This window comes from Callithrix jacchus, chromosome X (assembly GCF_049354715.1).
Source record: "Callithrix jacchus isolate 240 chromosome X, calJac240_pri, whole genome shotgun sequence".
Lineage (NCBI taxonomy): Eukaryota > Metazoa > Chordata > Mammalia > Primates > Cebidae > Callithrix > Callithrix jacchus.
Genome location: NC_133524.1, coordinates 39,415,912 through 39,436,000, shown reverse-complemented (window position 1 = coordinate 39,436,000; position 20,089 = coordinate 39,415,912). Strand labels below are relative to the sequence as shown.

General features: G+C 35.1%; 1 protein-coding gene and 1 non-coding gene across 2 annotated transcripts in view; both read right to left on the bottom strand.

The window, feature by feature from the left end:
• TSPAN7 (tetraspanin 7) overlaps positions 1–20,089 on the bottom strand; it is a 121,782-nt gene that overhangs the window by 77,071 nt on the left and 24,622 nt on the right. The window lies entirely within an intron of this gene.
• Positions 1,454–1,515, bottom strand: LOC118150790 (U7 small nuclear RNA). Its single transcript, XR_004738927.1, has one exon. It is a non-coding gene; the product is annotated as a U7 small nuclear RNA (small nuclear RNA).

Genomic DNA, 20,089 nt, shown 5'->3' with positions numbered 1-20,089 from the left:
CCTTGTAGGAAACAGAGGTCCTTGGATTTTTCTTCCTTAAAAAAATATATATGTATATATTTGGCATGCAGCTTTAAATATATATATATTTAAAATATATAGAAATTTATTTTCTATATAGAAATGTATTAATTAAATTTCTAATTTACCATGCACAGAAATTTATTAATTAAAAAAATATTTTAAACAGGAAGTCAAAACTGAATGCAGTCCTGAAATTTGAGAACAGACACTTGGCTGCACAAGCTTTTCAAATACAGAGATAAATATAAAATAGCATTTGAGCAAAAATAGTTTCATACATGTGGCTCCTAAACACAGAGGAAGCCTGATGGTAAACATTTCAGAGTATCTCTGACTATCTTCTACGAATAATAGAACTGATTTATTATTGAGGCAGTGCAATAATGCTGCAGAAAGGTTGTATGAAGAGAGACAGCTCCAAATAATACTCCCCAATACCACTGCATTTCCATTCAGCTTGCTAATGCTTTCATTCAAAAATCAACACTTAAAATCACTAATGTCAAGAAGTCGCTTCTTAAAAATATTGAAAGCTCATTTTAAAACATGCAGATTACTCATCAGACACTGCTGAGAGAGTGTGTAAACAGGCTCATTTCTACAGGGCAATTTGGTACTGCGTATTAAAAGCATTTACAGAGTGTTTATCCTCTAACCCAGGATTCAGCTTCTAAGGATTTATCCTTGGGAAGTAATGGACACTCATGTGAAAAATGCACATGCAAGAAAGGTCATCATAACTTTGCTTAATAGCAAAAGAGAGCACTGATTACCTAGAGGATGGTATATTCATACAGTGGGTTCCTGTGGCATAGCAAAATATTGAGTGAAATGAGAAAATATCTGTGATAATGTTATCAGGAAACAGTGATTAAGTTATTGGATAGCAGGTCTCCATTTTGTGGAAAATAAGGATACTAATCACTGAAAAAATGTATGGAATGATACACAGCAAAATGTTAAAGGAAGTTATCTCTGATTAATGGGACTGTGGGAAATTTTCTTTCAGGCAGTAATTTTTCATTATTCAATTATGTTTGGCTAGCACAATAAAATGAATAAAATAGCTAAAATTTTTAAAATAAAATGTAATAAAGACACATTGAATAATAATATATATATAAAATAAAGAAGGAAAACAGACCACTTTTCAGCTTTCCCACATTTCTTAAGAATTGTCTAAAATAAGTTCAGCAATGGCACCAAGGAAATTTACCACATAGTTCTTAAACACTAAGAAATGGCCAGAAAACAAAGGCAGTGGAACTGCCTCACTTAAACCAAATACTGTCTTTGGAAGTGAGGGCTACCCCCATTGGACTGGAGTCGGCAGTCAAGTGTTTTAAAATCTTAGGTACTCAAGACCCTAACTTTGGTATATGCAAACAGTTCACTTATCTCACTTTTTTTTAATTTTTTTTTTTTGGCAGGGAGCTTTCTGGTAAAAACCAGAAAGCCTGCTAGACAAATTCTAAAAGAGCTATAACACTACTGTTTTTTCTCTTTAAATGGCATCTCAAAAACTCTTCTGGAAGTGTGAATTGCCCAAAGGAAACAGATGTTTAATGGAACTGAAAGCTTAGTGTCCCCAATTTACTTCGACTTATTTCTTACAACACTCTAACCTCCCTCCCCTTTGCTTTATTTCTCCAATTCCCTCATATTTCCTAAAGGCTGGGGTCCTTTCCTACCAGGGGCCAGGCTAAATCAGGAAAGATTCAAGGGATTCTAGAGTTTGGGGTTGCCTGGGAAACAAAAAGATAGCTTTGAACCCATTCAATACTCATTTGGCAATCTTAATTCTAACTCAGAATTGGTTCTTCTCTTTCCCATCTCTTTTTTTCTCAAGGCTAAAACTAGACCAGAGACCAGTCTTTCTGCAGACACTAAACATAGCCACGTTTTGGTTTCTGCAGAAGCAGGAAGAAGGTGAGTCCTAAAAATGGCTGGACAAGTTCAATTGTCAGTGCTCACCTCTGGTCTCACACAGACACCTCAGATATCAGAACATGAAATCACAGAATTATAGAAAATTAGAGTTGAAAGTAGCTTTCTAAATATTACAGATGAATGCTATGAAAAGTGTGCTCACTGGTCTAGCAGCAGCAGTACTGCTTGGGTGCTTATTAGAATTGCAGATTCTCCAGTCCTACGACAGGCCCACTCAATTAGCAGCTCTGAGTGTGGGGTCCAGGTACCTGCATGTTTACTAGCTCTCCAGGTGATTGAGGCTCACCTAAGTGAAAACTACTATTATAGAGTTAGAAACTGAAGCACAGCGAGAGTATTAATTGTCTTCAGAAAACTAGAGAGAGGAAAAAAAGTGATGAGACATCTAAATAAAGCTACACTCTTTTTCGGTTTCAAGATCTGTAATGTACCCACAGGTCTCTGAATTATCTTTCATTCCTAGCTGTCTTTTGGTTTTTACATCACTACCCTTAGAGAAACTGTGGCAACCAATACAGAGCAGCCCTAATGCAGTCTCTGGAGCACGAAGAAGCATTTAATTCAAACTCTTTTAACAAATCACTAGATTTATGAAATTCATCATACATGTGAGTTCTGGGGTGTCAACTGCATGCAAATCATAGCTAAGAAGCTAAGTGCAGACTTCTAAAGTAGTTCTCAGAAAATCAGAGCAGCAAATGCTAGAATAGGAACTTGACTATATATTAATGTCAAAGAAGAACTGGAGTCTCTTATCTTATTTTCTCAGGCTGTCCTTTTCTACATCCACACCAAGACTCAGAGAGGAGTTCTGAAATGTAGGCAGTTTTAGCTCACAAAAAATTTGCATTTCCAAAAGATCATTTCTAAATCTTTTGTTTGAAAGGTGGACACATATCCTCATTAAACAATGTTATAAATGGTCTTAAATGTCTAATCAAAATAGATTTACAATAAAGTTGACATTATAAAAAAAATCTAATCATTTAAAAATGCTCGGCCGGGCACGGTGGCTCAAACCTGTAATCCCAGCACTTTGGGAGGCTGAGGCAGGCGGATCACGAGGTCAAGAGATCAAGACCATCCTGGCCAACATGGTGAAACCCCATCTCTACTAAAAATACAAAAATTAGCTGGGTGTGGTGGTGTGCACCTGTAGTCCCAGCTACTCGGGAGGCTGAGGCAGGAGAATTGCTTGAACCCGCGAGGCAGAGGTTGCAGTGAGCGAAATTGTGCCACTGCACTCTAGCCTGGCACCTGGCGACAGAGTGAGACTCTGTCTCAAAAAAAAAAAAAACGCTTCCACTGGAAAAAAGTTCAACCTCCAATTTAAGTACACATTCATGAAGGGAGCCACATTAGGTATGGGAATCATAGGAGTAGCTTCCGGTGAGGCAGAAATGTTGGGGGTGGATGTCTTGCGTTGCATTCATCACCTCCCAGTTGTAAGTTACCAATATTATTGACTTAGGATTCAGGATTCCAAGATGAAAAGATCATACTTACTACATCAGCTACTATCCTAGAAAACTCTGACCTAATACCTTGAAGAAGGCTGTAGCTCTGGCTTGTCTGGGTACCAAGACCAAATTCTACAGATGTCTTATCTTTTCCATTTTTCAACTCTTTCACCCCCAAGTTGGGCTAGGTCCTGCCTCTTTGTAATTCTAGTCTCCACCTAATGTTACATAAAATATATTAATGCCTTAAGAATTTATTATTTTTTCAAGGGAATTAGTCTAATTTCTATTCCCTTTTAAAACATTAAATTCATAACACATTGATATAGGTTTATTTAACATTAAAGAAACCTTACATCCCTTAACTGTTGCTCCCAATTCGCCCCCCATCCTCTAGTCCTAGGCAAATACTAATTTACTTTCTGGCTCTATAGACTTGTTTATTCTGGATCATTTTATACAAATGGAATCCTATAATATGTGATCTTTTCTGACTGGCTCATCCATTATATAGCATGAATCAGTACTTCAACACTTTTAATTTCCAAATAATATTCAATTGTATGTATATATCACCTTTTATTTATCCATGTATCAGTTGATGGACATTTGGGTTGTTCGACTCTTGAGCTATTACGAATAATGCCCCCAAATGCCCATTTATACACAAGTGTTTGTAAGAGAATATGTTTTCAATTCTATTGGGTATAAACTTAGGAGTGAAATTACTGGATCACATGGTAACTCTATGTTTAACCATGTAAGGAAATGTCAGACTGTTTTCCAAAGTGACTGCAGCATTTTACACTCCCACCAGCAATTTAGAAGGGTTCCAACTCTTCCACATCCTTACCAATGCTTCTTTTTTATTATAGACGTTCTAGTAAGCATTAAGTGGTATTTCATTGCAGTTTTGATTCACATTTTCCCAATGGTTAATGATAACATGTATTTTTCTGTGTTTATTAACCTTTGATATACTTGCTTTAGAGAAATGTCTATTTAGATTCTTTACCCATTTTTAATTGAATTATTTGCCTTTTTAACATTGACTTGTAAGAATTCTTCATATATTGTTGATACAAGCCCATTTTCAGATACATGATTTGCAAAAATTTCTCCCATTCTGTGGGTTGCAACATCTGTTTTTTGCTTATCACACTGAATGTGTCTATCTGAATAATTAAGTAGTACAGAATATCAACTTATTCCCGAATACTCAGCGCAAGTGGTTGCAGTCACATGCTAGCTGGCTTTCTCACTGCTTGGTACCACCTAAGAACCTTGTCATTATTCTTCCCTCAGCCTGGAACACTTCTGGAACACATGGCCTGTGCCGTCACTGCATTCAGGCCTTGTTTCAATGTTATCACCTTTAAGAGGCCTTCCCTCTCCACCTTCTCTAAAGTAGCAACTCTTCCTGCCCACCTCTCCATTCTCTTACCCTGCTTTTATATTATGTAAGTGCAATGAAAATATATCAAGAATTGAGATTTGTCAGAAACTTTTGTTTGCCTTTGATTACTGGTAAATTGAATGTTTTCTTGGATGCTTATTGGAAGCCATGTGCATATTTATATTTTGTCTTTGTAAATATTCCATTCATGACCTTTGTTGATTTTTCTATTGGCATATTTGTCTTTCTTGTTAATTGTTACAAATACCATGCCTTTGTCTATTATCAATAATTTTCCCAGCTTGTGTTTTCCTTGTTTATTTATACTGTTTGCCATATGAGGGTTCATTTTTATGTAGACTAGTCTATTTATATTTATTCACTGCCTTTGATGATTTCTCAAAAATACACAAAAGTGATTAGGTATTATACCTAAGACACTTATCCTGAAAGTTCCTGTGTCAGACTGCCCTATGATTACTCATTCAGAAAGCACAGACATCATCCTACTGCAGAAACTTGTTTTTTCTTCATGCTCAGCTCTCATACCTTATCACAGCAACAAGTAGTATTGCTTTCATTTTATATTAAAAGCATTTAGCAACAAAAATGTCCACTGTGGGGGATGACTACATTAACAATCCCAGTAAGTCACACCTCCCCATATGTAAGCCCTTGCGTAGTCTCCCCTCCCACAATGACACTGAGCTTGGTGATGTGACTTGCTTTGGCCAGTGAGACATGAGCCAATGTTATATAGGCAGAAGCATGAAGAGTGCTTGTTCATTATTCCTGACAACTCGTCTGCTATGATGTGAAAAGCTTAGGCTGGCCTCCTGAAAGATGGGAGAGAATGTAGTGCTCCACCCCAGCTAAAGCCCAAATGCATGAGTAGGCCTAGACGACACCATGTGGAATGGATATGGATCATCCCAGCTGAGCCTAGCCCATACTACCAACGTACCTAATTGTGAATAAATGAATGATTGTCTTGAGCTGCTAAGTTTGGGGATGGATTTTTATGCTACAGCTAATCATTCCCTTACCAGTAAATGTATCTTATAATTCAGTTCAGTGAAGTGCTATGTGGCCAGTGTATCTTTCAAAACACATACAAAAACATAAAACATTTTTATGCTCAGTTAGAGGAAAAACATGGAGGATACATATTTGTGTCAATGGGGATAAATCAAATAGTAGATGCTTTATGCCAATTTCCATAATTACTAATTGTATTTATATTTATTTCATGTAAATTTTATGAGTTTTTAAATGGAAATTCTTTTAGTAAAACACCCTTTAAGATACATCTGTAGAGTCTCTATTCTGGGGCTTCTCCCACAACTATATTTACCCCATGGCAGGGACCACAGTCTCTACCATTGTGTTCTTAGGAATGATTCCCCTGACTCATGTTTGAGCAGTTTTATGTGATTAGCTAAGTCCCAAAATATCATCCTATCTGTATGATATACCCTATATGATATGTACTTCCAGAAAGAAAAGTATTCCTGCTTATTAACAACTGCATATTTTCACATACAGTTTCCATGCCTATTTCAGAGTATCATGGTCTTCTATACTCTACCCTGCAGTATTGATCCCTATGCTGTGGTATTCATGAGGGGACACCTTCTGCAAAGGAGACTTGGGAAGGGCAGACCAAATGTCTACTCAAGGGACATCCCTAAATGAAGGGAAATTTATAGAGTTCAATCTAATATGTATATAATGCTGGCTGATTTTTTTGGATGATGGTGTTCATGAGGTCACAGTTTGGCTTAAAGAGACAAGTTAACCTATGTCATGAAAACACCACTACCACTATCTCAAAAAATCTTGTTCTAAAGCCACAGTTCATTCAAAGCCCCAGGTATGTGATCTTGAAAGGGAGGTGCTAATGTAATGCCCATTGCTATTAGAAAGAATGTAAAGCATCTTTCCTGCTTGTTGGAAGAAAAGAACATCACTTTTTTGTAGAAACTACACAAATTCAATCAAGCAATAAGTCTATGACACTTGCTAGCTATGTAGGCAAGAGAAATGAGGCTTGGAAAACAATTGCTAAATTATACCCTCTCAGGCCTCCTATTTATAGGTTGTCAAATTGTAAGATTCTACTCTTAGCTGGGCTGGACAGATGAGACAGAAACAGCATAATATCTCTGGAAGTGACAAACAGCTGGCAGAGCTTATGTGCTTCCCTTGCTGACAGAAGAAAGAGAACAAAGAGCCAAAGAAGTGAATGGCAGTCAGTAAGCCCAAAGTGAGATGCTGTTCACAAGTGGGCCTTCCATTTCTGTGCTTTACAGAAAAAGAATGTAGGAGGTTGGGGAGAAAAACAAGATCAAGGGAAACTTAAGACCCTTTGTATGTTTAGGCTTTCCAGCTGGGTACACAGCTCACCCAAATATCTATCCTCTCCTGCTGTTACTAAAAATATACGGAACAGCTCTTCCAGGAGGAAAATGGTAATATATCACCAAGGAGACAGGAAGATACTCATGATATGATTTTTTAAATGACTTGAGAATCCAAGCAATGCTTGATTCATCTCTCTGGACTCTGCCAAGAGGGTAACTAAAGTTTCTGCCTAAAAAGAGATTTCATTCTCGGAATTTTGTCTGTTCACTTCTGATACTGGAAATCAGCTGAAATCTAAAGTGCCTTAAAACTAGTTCATTGTGAAGGCAGACATTCTGGCAGGAAAACTAGAAAAGGCTGCCACCAAAATAAATGCACATTGTCTTGCACCAACTGCTACTAGAAAGAGATTTCAAGGATTCTAGCAGAAAAGAGAATGTAGAATTGACAAGAAATTGAGCATGGGAGTGCTACTGGGAGAAATGTAAAAATCATTTTCAAATTAAGGGTATTTCTCACAAAATTGGAAGGCAAAGCTTTCTTTCTATGATATGGAACATGGAAGAAACAGGATGCATATTTTTCTCACAAGTCTCACACAGTTGCTTTTCTTTGAATAGTGCCCTTTGCTTGCTTCCTGCTGCCAAGAAAATGTAGGGCAAGCTAATGCAAGCACTGCAAAATGGGGGACTCCATTAAACCTGATTGCAATTCATCTCCACATCCCCAGTACTTGACTGACTCAAAAAAGGCTGGCTATATGTGCAATGTTCCCATTATTTTATCATTTTCATAATGTCTATTGTCTTTAAATTCACCATTAATATTACATTTTATATTTGGTCATTTTGTTCCCCTTCTTTCCCATACAAAATATGTACAATTCTTACATATGTGCTTAATTCATATTCAAGAGAGGATAAAGAGGTGGTGGTTCCCTTAACATTTCCAAATAGGATTAAAAAAAATAAGTATGAAGCTTGGGTAAAGAGAATTGAATAAATCCTATTAATCAAAATCCTTGATTCATGAGGACTCCTCATGGCGTTCTTGGGTTTATTATATTAATATGCACATACACACATGAACCCACTACCTAACTCAGAGACTAGAACATAGATAATAACTTACATCTCCCTATGCAGTCACCTCCATCCCCTTCCCCTGCTTCCCTCATTCCAGGAAAACTACTATCAAGGACCATGTATTGTGTTGACTTTGATACATTCCTGTCATACAATCCTGGGTGACTTACTTTAACTTATTATATTAATAAGATTCATCCACAGTGTTGTGTATTGCAATAATTCATTCATTTCTACTGCTGTGTATTACTCATTGTTTGAATCAGGGAAAGCAGGAAGTAAAATTTAGAGTATGAATACCTCATTGCATTAATTTATTTTACATGTGTTACTTCTTAAACAAACAAATGTTATACAAAGTATCATTTGTTTTAAGACAATTGACCATATAAAATAAGTTGCTACTGTTTTTATTGTACTTTATAACTAATTTATTTGCTTTCCTTTTTTTATATTTTCCACGATTGAATGCTTATTGTGGATTCTATACTGGGTTTTCTTAAAGATTAGTGATATCAGAACTGGTGCAGATTAGGGCTGCTGATCTAAAGTCAGTTTAACAGTAGTCAAATTAGACTCACCCCCAAATTCTAATTTATTTAACATTTCCAGTAATCTCATGGCTAGAAACTCCAATACAAGATATAAGGCACTAGTGACACCACGGTGAACAAAACCATTCCTTTTCCTCAAAGTTCTCACTGTCTAATGGAGCAGGAGAATAATAATTTTAAAAATCTACAATAATGTAAGAGGTAATTTGCAGTCTTAGCCCCGGAATCAACTTCCTGATAGAAGAAAAATAAGAGGGTATACTAAACAGAGGGACAGAGGAAAGGCACAGAGGTGGGAGAGTTATCAAGGGGTCAGGGGTCTCCAAGCATAGTGGTAAGAAAATCAAGAGTTAAAACTTAGAGCATCTTGAACTTTGTCCCAAGGCAACTTTTTCCCAGGGAACCACTTAGAGATTTCATACAGAGGAGTGATAGGATCAGATTTACTACACTGCAAAATGGACGGCACTGGAGAGTGGGCTGTGGGTAAGAACAGTTAGAATACTAGTCTAGAATCCGAGGAATACATGATGTGGACCTGGACTGATGCAGTTGCATGGATCACGGATACCGGAGAGGAGGACACAGAGTTCTGTGATATTTATGCAGCAAGTTGACTAAAAAGAAGACAAGACTCAACAAAAATGAGCTTAACATACACATTGGTGGTCTAAAAGTAACTGCAGTACAATTGTTTCAAGTGCCATGCCTATAAGAATAAAAACTTGCCCATAGGAAGAGAAAAGCCTCTCTGGAATATTTCTTCCATCCCAAGAAAGCTTCCAAATACTGAAGTATGTTTTCATAAATTACCAGCTATTATTATTATTCTCACAGAGTACAACCCCAAAATTTCTTATAAGAAGATAATCTTGCTATCATCCACAAAAGAGAAAATATGATATCCAGTTAAAATCTTAGTCTAATTGTGTTTTAAACATATAGTTCATTCTCAATATTTACAGCACTTATGTTTTATGAAGTTACCACAAACATCAAATTAACAAATATCGAACCATTGATTTTAGGGGAAATACAGAAATAGGTTCCTTCAAGCCTCTGATCACAAAACTTTTGTTAACTAATCAATACATAACCTTGTTTTATGTGTGTTTGTTTAAAGACACCGTATTTAACATATATTGTTGGTTTATTAACTCACAGCCAGCACTGCTCTAACTCATACCCAAAGGAAGCTTATCTAATACACAAATTTTCTCTGTAAGGCACATCACAGCCTTCTTGTGCTTAGGAACACTAGATAGCCTTTCAGCACTACCTTAAACACCAAAATCAACAATATAAAGCACAAAAATCAGGGAGAACACAGCACTAAATAGACTACAAAAAATAAATACTTGTTTATAGTATGAGAGCTGAAATAAGAAGGTAAAGTATTACCTTGTTTGACCTTAACAGGGAATGTGCATGTCAGGTTACTCAAATTTTTTCGCTTCTCTGTACATGTCTGTGAGTGACTACAAAAGCATCAGAAGTACCGATTTGGGGGTTACAAATAGTAATAGATGATAGCAAGTCAGCAAATTTGCAAATACAGAATCCACAAATTATGAGAATTGACTATATTTCCAACAGATTATATCCTACCTTGAGGCCTCAAAAAGTACTTTTGTAGGTGGACAGAGAAAGTAACAATGCCAAATTTTTACTTTTGTTCTTTTCCAGAATTAGATCAAAAGTGTCTCTTCAGACTTCATATCAAGATGACCCCTTTGCTCATCTTCCATGAGCCTGGATAAAGCTCAGTTTTAAATATAAGAAGATGAAAGCTTTGAAAAATTGAGAACTAAGTTATTATTTCAGGAAAAAAGAATGAAAAGGACCAGGAATGAATTCTAGATGACCTGATTCCTAAACAAAAGTTCTATCTTCTGTGCTAGTGCTTCTCAAACTTTAGTGTGCCCCTGAATCTCCTGGGGAACTTGTGAATAATGCAACTTCTGGTTCAGAAGGTCTGAGGTGAGACCTGAGGATTCTGCATTTCTAACTAGCTCCCAGATGATGCTGATGCATAGACTTTGGGTAGCAAGGGTGTAGATCACAAGCTCCCCCAAGAAATTTATCAGCCTCAATATGGACCTACATCCAATAGATGAGAATTACTTAGATTTTAAAAAGCACTTCAATTTAAAGTTATACATTACCACATTAAAAAGGAAGTAAACGTTCAGAATATCAACAGTTCTACATGTAAAGCAGCCTAGAATTGACAATGCTATTCATTTTGCTGCCTAAGTCTATTAGTGTTGTAAGGAAAATAAAACAAAGTAATTAGGATCTCAATACTGCTTTCCAAATAGGATCTCAAATCCGGGAGTATTTTTCTTCTCTCTCAAGTGACCATTAGCAGCATTAAAGAAGTAAGGATAACAATCATCTGAAAGGTACAGAATGCTTCATTTGCAGGCAACTGACACACAAATGGGCAAAGTACCACTTGTCCATTTTAACATGCAGATAAAGGAAGCTGTTACCTGCAGATAAAGACATTTGCTTCTCATTGCGTCTGGGCTCTTACCCCCAGATACACACAATAAATCAAAGATGACTTTGTGAAATAAAGGGCAGCAAAAGCACAGATCACACAACCTGTCATTTTGGAAGGAAATCTGGCACCAAACAGCCAGTGAGAAGAGCAGTTTGATGCAAATGCCCCAGTGGAAATTTGATTTCCAAGATATAATTCAGAGGAGCATTAGTCTCCCATAAAGAGTTATAGAGCTACAAAAATAACCACAAACCAGATAAAAAGCAGACTGTGTTCTCTAGTACTGCAGAGGGACAGACAATTGTAGAAGGCAGAGAGTAAGAAAGGCCTCTGGGACACTCAAGATTGATTCTTTCAGGTCACTGATCCCAACTTGATAGTTTGTGTTTAATAATTTAAATTTAACAATTCAAAGTTCCATTTGAGACCAAACATAGGGTTCTTCACCACTTGAGCAAGTCTGATTCTCCATGCTACTGGAGGACTAGTCATAGCTGTTTTTTTCCTTATACCAATTTTCTTTCAGTACACTTGGTACCAATTACAGTTAAGAAGAAAAAATAATGGTCTTCATTTGACTACTTCTCACTAGCATAACCTTGTTTTTGTTGTATTTTTAAATTTGACAACAAAAAGACGAAATACAGATAATTACACTTCAATAAGGACCTCAAATTTTATCTCAAGCTATGAATTGAGAATATTTCAGAACATATGTAATGAGTTATATGAAAATAAATGATTAAAGAAAGAGCAGAAATATAGTAAAAATGTAATGCTCAAGGGATAAAAGTTAGATATTAGGAGGAATGTATCTGAAACAACAGACACACTGGAAAAAGTCTTCATCTATATTCATGTACAAATTCAGTTTTGCTTTGCTCAAAACCATAGGAGAAAAGAATTGCAAAGAAAAGCTGCTATTTTCCGATACACAATAGAAATTCTTCAAGCAAATGGAGGGACAAAAAAACTATTTGTCCCAGGAATCCCACTTTTAGGAACCTGCACTAAGAAAACACCTCCAATAAAAAAATACATGTGTACAAGATTATTCATTAAAAACAGTTTGCAATTACAAAATATTGGAAGCAACCTAAATGTCCATAAATAGGAGAATGTTTAACTAAACTATGATACAGTTACATGATGGAGTACCAAGGTGCTATTAAAAAAAGGAGGATGATCTCTATGAACTGATATGAAATGATTTGCAGGATGAACTGTTAAAAGTAAAAAAGGCAAAGTACAGACTTTAAATGTCCTCACCACCACCCTCTCCATGCATGCACAAAATGGTAACTATGGGTGATAATGAATGCATTAATTAATTTGACTATGGAAATCAGTATACAATATACACACATATTAAATCATCACATAGTTTGCCTCAAATATATACAATTTTTACTTGCATAAAAACAAATGTAATTGTATTTTTTATAAATGTATAAACATTTTTAAAAAGCGAAGTGCAAAAAAGTATCTGTACTATGCTACCCTTCATGTAAGAAAGAAAACATTCATGTATCTTCTCATTTGTGCAAAATAAATACATTAAGAATAAACCAGAAAGTAAAGATATTGGTTATCTAAGGCAATAGATGAAAGGGATGAAAAAGTGGAGGACTGGAAAGGAGTGCTAGGAATGAAAAGGGAATGACACTTCTGTGTATACTGTTTTGTATAGCCCTGACTCTATACAAACATGAGAAGCGTTGTCATGTTTAATATACTGAAAATATAAGTCAGTAAAAAAAAGAAACACCCAGTGTGTTTAGGGGAAGGAGACAAAATGGAATATAAACACTAACAAAAGAACCTAATTATATCACAAGTAAATAATGTAACCACACTGAAGTGGGTGGGGAAGAAAAGAACTAACCTTATTAACTGTGTAAAACAGCATCTTGAGTGGCAACTGTATTTTAAAACAAAAGGAAAAAACAGTACTCAGAAGTACTCTAGTTAGTAAATGTGTTTCTTACAAGGGAACAGGTTAGCAGTTCTGAAACTACTCCATGTCTACTAGGATTAAAGAAATACAGAAATATGTTTACATACATTGTAGATAATGAAAACCAGGTTTCTCAACATCAGAGAAAGAAGGCTATAATGAACCATGTGTATTAGATTAGAATCAAAGGTTTCAGTATGAACTCATAGTTTTTTATAGATGAATGGATAGATGGACAGATAAATAGATAAATAGAAAAAGAGAAGCTGAGAAAATGTCTTAGTTCATTTTGTGCTGCTATAACAGAAAACCTGAGACTTCATCATTCATAAAAAACATAAATTTATTTTCTCACAGTTCTGGAGGCTGGGAAATCCAAAATCAATGTGCCACCAGCTAGTAAGGGCCTTCTTGCTGTGTCATCCTATGGCAAAAGGGCAAAAAGAAGGCAAGAGAGAGCCAAAAGGAAGCAACACCCATCCTCTTATAAGAAACCCACTTTTGAAATAACAAATCCATTCTTGCAATAACAGCATTAATGCATTCATGGGGCAGAGTCTCACAGCCTAATCACTTCTTAAGGGTCCCACTTCTTAATACTGTTATAGTGGCAATTTAATTTCAACATGAGTTTGGGAGTGGACAAACTTTTAAACCATAGCAGATAAATATAGACGTGTGTTTGCATAGTTAGTCCACTCATATATATTTCTTAGCTATTGCTAGGGCCAAGAAGCAATGACACTCCAGTAGCAACAAACATACCTAGCACCCAGTCCCTAGTTTCTAAATACCATTCTTCTATAAAAGGAACCATAAAAGGGTGGGACAGAAAAAATACTTGCAGAATTAGTGGTCAGAATTTTCTAAATTGTATGCAAGCAATGAGTCCACATATTCAAGAAGTTCAACAAACCCCAAGCCAAACATGAACTATACCAAGACATATTATTAAAAAATTGCTAAAAATCATTAAGAAAAAAATTTTTTAACCAGAGGAGAAAAAAAGTTACATATGGTAGAACAAAGATAAGGATGACATACTTCTTATTAGAAACAATATAAGCAAAAAAACTTAGGAGCAACATCTTTAAAATACAGAAATAAAAACAACTAACAACCTAGGATCTATACTAGCAAAGAGATCTTCAAAAACAAAGGTAAAGATTTTTTCAGATATATAAAAACTGAAAAAATAATAATCATAAAATATGTTAAAATAAGTTGTTCAAGAAGAAAGAAAATGACATTAGAAATATGGGTCTATGTAAAGGAATGAAGGGCACTGAAATAATTGCTTGGAAAAATATAAGATTCTTTTTTCTTATTTAAATATCTTTAAAATATAACTGACTATACAAAAACTAATAACAATGGAGTGTGGTGGTACCCCATATATATATACACCTACAATGTACCCACAAAAATTAAAAATAAATAAAAATAAAACGTATTAAACAATAGAAAAAAAGGCTAGGAATAGAGAAACAGATGTATTGTATACTATGACAAGGTTCATAGACTATAAGCAAGGTGATATACTATCACTTGAAGGTGGACTTTTATAAGTTAAATGTGTTTACTATGAACTGCAAAGCAACCAATAAAAACAGGAAATAAAGAATTATAGCTAATAAGCAAACAGATAAGATAAAATAGAATAATAAAAATAATAAAAGATAAGGCAGGTAAAGGAAATAGAGAGGAGATGGGACAAATAGAAAACATGGCAAGATAATAGATTTGAACCTAACCATATCAACAATTATATTAAGTGTCAGTTGACTAAATACCCCAACGAAAAGGCAGAGATTGTCAGATTAAATTAAAAAGAAAGATTCAACTACATGCTGGCTATAAGCAAGACACTTTACATGTAAAGGTACAAATAGGTTTAAATTTGGGATGGGAAAAGAGATGGTTTGGCTCTGTGTCCCCACCCAAATCTCATGTTGAATTGTAATCCCCAGTGTTGTGGGAAGGGCCTGATGGGAGGTAACTAGATCATGAGATGGATTTCCCCCTTGCTGTTCTGATGATAGTGAGTGAGTTCCCATGAGATCTGAATGTTTAAAAGTGTGTAGCACTTCCCCCTTCACCCTCTTCCTCCTGGTCCAGCCATGTAGGACATGCTGGCTTCCCCTTTGCCTTCCACCATGCTTGTATATTTCCTGAGGCCTCCCCCAGCCATGCTTCCTAAACAGCCTGTGGAACCTGAGCTAATTAAACCTCTTTTCTTTATTAATTACTCAGTCTCAGGTAGTTCTTTATAGCAGTGTGACAACAGATTAATACACATACTAACACTATTCAAAAAAGAACTGGAGTGGTTACGTTGTTGTGTTAATATCAGACAAAATACATTTCAGAGAAAAGAATATTAACAGGGATAAACTTATTTCATAATGATAAAGGGCTCCATTTATCACAAGGACATAACAACCCTAAACATGTAAACATGCTTCAGAACAGAGCTTCAAAACACATAAAGCAAAACTGATAGAACCGCCAGGAGAAACAGACATATCCACAATTATAGCTGGAGATTTCAAAAAGACTCTCTTGATTGATAGAACAAGTATTGACAAAAATTAGTTAAGGATATGAAAGACTTAAACATTATCAATGTTGACATAATATTCCACCCAACAACAGTAGAATACACAATCTTTTCTAACAAAAACGGAATATCTGCCACGATAGGCTACATTCTTGGCTATTAAACAAAACCCAATAAATATGAAAAGGATTCAAGTCATACAAAGTATGTTATTCCCACAAACAAATAAATTTAGAAATTAATAACAGAAAGATCTCTGGAAAAACCTCCAACTATTTGAAAATGAAATAATGCATTTCCAAGTCATCCGTGGATTAAAGAAAAAAATCAAAAGAGAAATTAGAAATAATTTTGAACTGAATGAAAATGAAAAGACAACATATCAAAAATTTGGGATGCAGCTAAAACAGTATTTAGGGAAAAATTTATAGCATTTAATGGCTATAAGGGAAAGGAAGAAAGGTCTCTAATCAATGACTTCAGTTTCTACATTTAGAAATCAGAAAAACAAGAGAAAACTGATCCCAAAGCAAGTAGAAGGAAGAAACTGGGGTCAGAGCTAAAACCAATACAATAAGACAATGAAAGAACAAGGAAGAAAAATTAATAAAACCAAAAACTTGCTCATTGAGAAAATCAACAAACTTGATAAGTCTCTAGTTGGACTGATTTGAAAAAGCAGGGAGAAGACATGAGTTACCATGTGAGTACTGAGAAAGGTAATAACACTACAGCTTCAAAAGATACTGAAAGCATAATCAAACAGTATTATTAAAAATGTTATGCCAATAAATTCAGTAACCTAAATGAAATGAACTAATTCCTTGAAAAACACGAACTACCACAGCTCACTCAAAAAAAACATCAGACAACCTGAATTGATCTATATCTACTAAAGAAGTTGAAACCATAGTTTAAAAGTTTCCCACAAATAAAACTCCAGGCCCAGATGGTTTCACTGGTGAAATCTCCAAAACATTTAAGGAAGACTGGTACCAGTTCTACATAATCACTTCCAGAAAACAGAATAAAAAGGAACACTTATCAATTCAGTTTATGAGGCCAGCATTCTGTTGTTACAAAAACCAACATTATAAGAAAACTATACACCAACGACCCCCATTAAAATTGATGCATAAATTCTAATTAAAATTTTAGCAAAATTACCAGTTTGGGCAACACAGCAAGACTCCACCTCTATAAAAAATAAAAAATTAGCCAGGCAAAGTAGTGCACATCTGTACTCCAAGCTACTCAGGAGGCTGTGATGGAAGGACTGCCTGAGCCCAGGAGGTCAGGGCTGCAGTAAGCCGTAATCATACCACTGCACTCCAGCCTGGGCACCAGAATGAGATCCTGCCACCAAAAAATTTTTTAGCAAATCAAATCCCACAACAATAAAAGGATAATACATTATGACCAAATAGTATTTTGCAGAAATATAAGAGGTTGTGTCATAAGAATGATTGCGAAAAGTAGAATCCAGATCAGACCAGAAATTTGCAGTCACAATACCTTAGAATTATCATCACCAGTTAGGCCTTTACAGAGAAGTAAATGGAAATTAATGTCAACCTACTGTATAGCATCATAGCTATATATGAATTTATGTTTTATCAAATGCACAATTTATTTAGCTTCTACATCATAAATTAAGAGGGGAATGATAAATCTGGTTTTCTGCAACAAAAACAATGGATTGATAGCTTTAATGTATTCTAATAAAAAAATCAAATACCACTAACAGAAAAATAGCCAGAGCAAAAGAATAGAAAATCCATAAAATGCAAATAATTCTTTAAGTTTCACCTCATAATATAAAAGGGATATATCATTTACCATCTTTAAATCTATAAATTCCAAATTTTAAAAAACCTTTGTCAATGGCAACAGTGGGTTGTGACATTAATTGTATAAGAAAATGTGATTGACATTTTCTTATACAATTAATAGGGATATTGGTAAGCTCCCTTTCAGAAAGCTCTTCTAGAAAAAGTTTTCAATATTTAAAAATATTCATGCTTAATTCTAAAACACATTAATTAGTTTAACAATGAAATGTGAAGACAAAGATTTAGGTGCTACTAATCATAATCTTATATTAGTAAAAAAGTAGAAACAACCTACATATATAATATTAGGGAAATTGCTAAATAAGTGAACCTCATCATAGCCATTTAATGGTTTTTTAAAGACATGAGAAAATTCTAATTGAATGAAAAATATTAGGACACAAATCTGGTACAGCAATATTTCAAATCTGTCTCATACCCCAGGTTTTGAAAGTTTAGCACTGCTCTTCAAGTACTTTCACCGAATTGTGACCTGAAGTGGCTAAGCAACTAAAGGCTTGATAACCACCAAATAGAAATTCTGAACTCAGAAAATCCAATCCATCCTTCTAATGCTAACCTGGCTGCGACCTGGGGGTAAAATAGTCACAGATCCATTAGCAAAATGGCCTCCATGTCAAGAGGCATGCTGAAAGTAAACAATAGAAAAGAATATGCAGTGAAGAAGAGTAGAGACAATGGGAATTTAAATGCCTGAGGTATTTTTCATATTCTAGTCCATTACAACGATAAACTGGGATCATTTTATTAGTGCTTTCTTTCAAAAACTAGAATAAGGCCATTTCAAAATATCACTTCAGGATAAGATACTCACTCCTGGAACTCGACTGCCAGTACATAAAAATAGTACCTTGGGCTAAGAAGCTAAGGAAGAAGAGACAGAGGATGAACATCCAAACAAAAAAGTCTTTTATTGGTATTTGAAATATTCTTCCAAAAGAGTCCTGATTTTTCTTAAGTCGGAAAACCATTTTTATCCTCAGTAATGAAATACTAAGGTTACCATGCAGGGCGACACAATTCATCCCAAGATTACATCATGGAATTGGCAGAGTTATTCAACATGACTTCTTTCTCCAACAATTCTTGATTGGTGGATACGGCTAAGAAAAGAAAACCAGCAAATGCAGCATTTTAAATTTGTGGGTACATTCTTTCTTCCTTTTCACAGAGTATCATTTCAGCACTGTTGAGAGTTTGCCTAAAATAAACCCACAAATAAAACCAGCAAGATTCCTACGGTTATTCTGACCCACAGCCTGTAGTATTAACATGTAGTTGAAACCTCTAAATGTTTCAGTGCTCCAATGCTTACTTCATTTTTTGCCATCATGCAAGAATTGGTGTGTTCTCATTACACCGCAATGATGAGAACATAAATCAAGTTAGACCACCCTTCTATCTAACTTTTCTGTTTCTTCTAGAGACACATTAGCAAACTCCCTAAGAAACCTCAACTACAAATACTACCTTGACTTGAAAAGGGAATTAAAAGGAAAGAGAGAAAACACCTGCCAAGCAGATAGACACATTTATCATTCCAAGACTCATCTCAAACCATCTCCCAAGCTCCAATTATAGCAATTAGTGGTCAAGACAAACCTCTCACTCTAAAACGGTGATTCAGCAATGGAATCAAGGGTTTCCATCCACTTTACTGCAGACAACTGCTACTGACCAAGGTTAAATTCAACCACCAATGCAACCAACATTCTGGAAATTATCCTTTGGGAAAGAAGTATATATCCTGTTTTTGCTTTATAACAGTCAGTTTTGTTTTATACCTTCAGGAACAAAAAAGACATAGAAGATGCAAAGAGAATTCAAGAATTTGTGGACATAAAACTCAGTATTTTATGAGAAATGTTAATATAGATTTCCTGTTTTACAGTATAAAAACTCCTCTCAGCCAATCATCCAGGGGTCAAATCATGTCCAAGTAAAATTAAGAATCTTTAGATTAATATTAAAATATGGTAAAATTCAGAAGTCAGTTCAAAGGTGTTATCCTTCATTCATTACCATGTATGTTCTACCTAACAGTTACAAGCTACCTGTCAGTACTTGAATTACTTCAGGTTTCCTTCTGTCTTAGAATATAATATTTTTTAATGAATGCATATTTGAAACTACATAAAATTTAAATATATCAAACATAGTTATGATGGTGGTCACACAACTGTACACATCTGTAAACATTCACCAAATTATACACTTAAAATTGGCAAATTTTATTGTGTATATGTGTACATATAGAGAATCTCCACAACAAAGTGGATTAAACAATCATATTAGAGTTCCACAGAACATATATGTGAACTGATAATTCACTCACAAAACATGAAAATAACAGTGAATGGGGAGAAAAGGTAAGGAA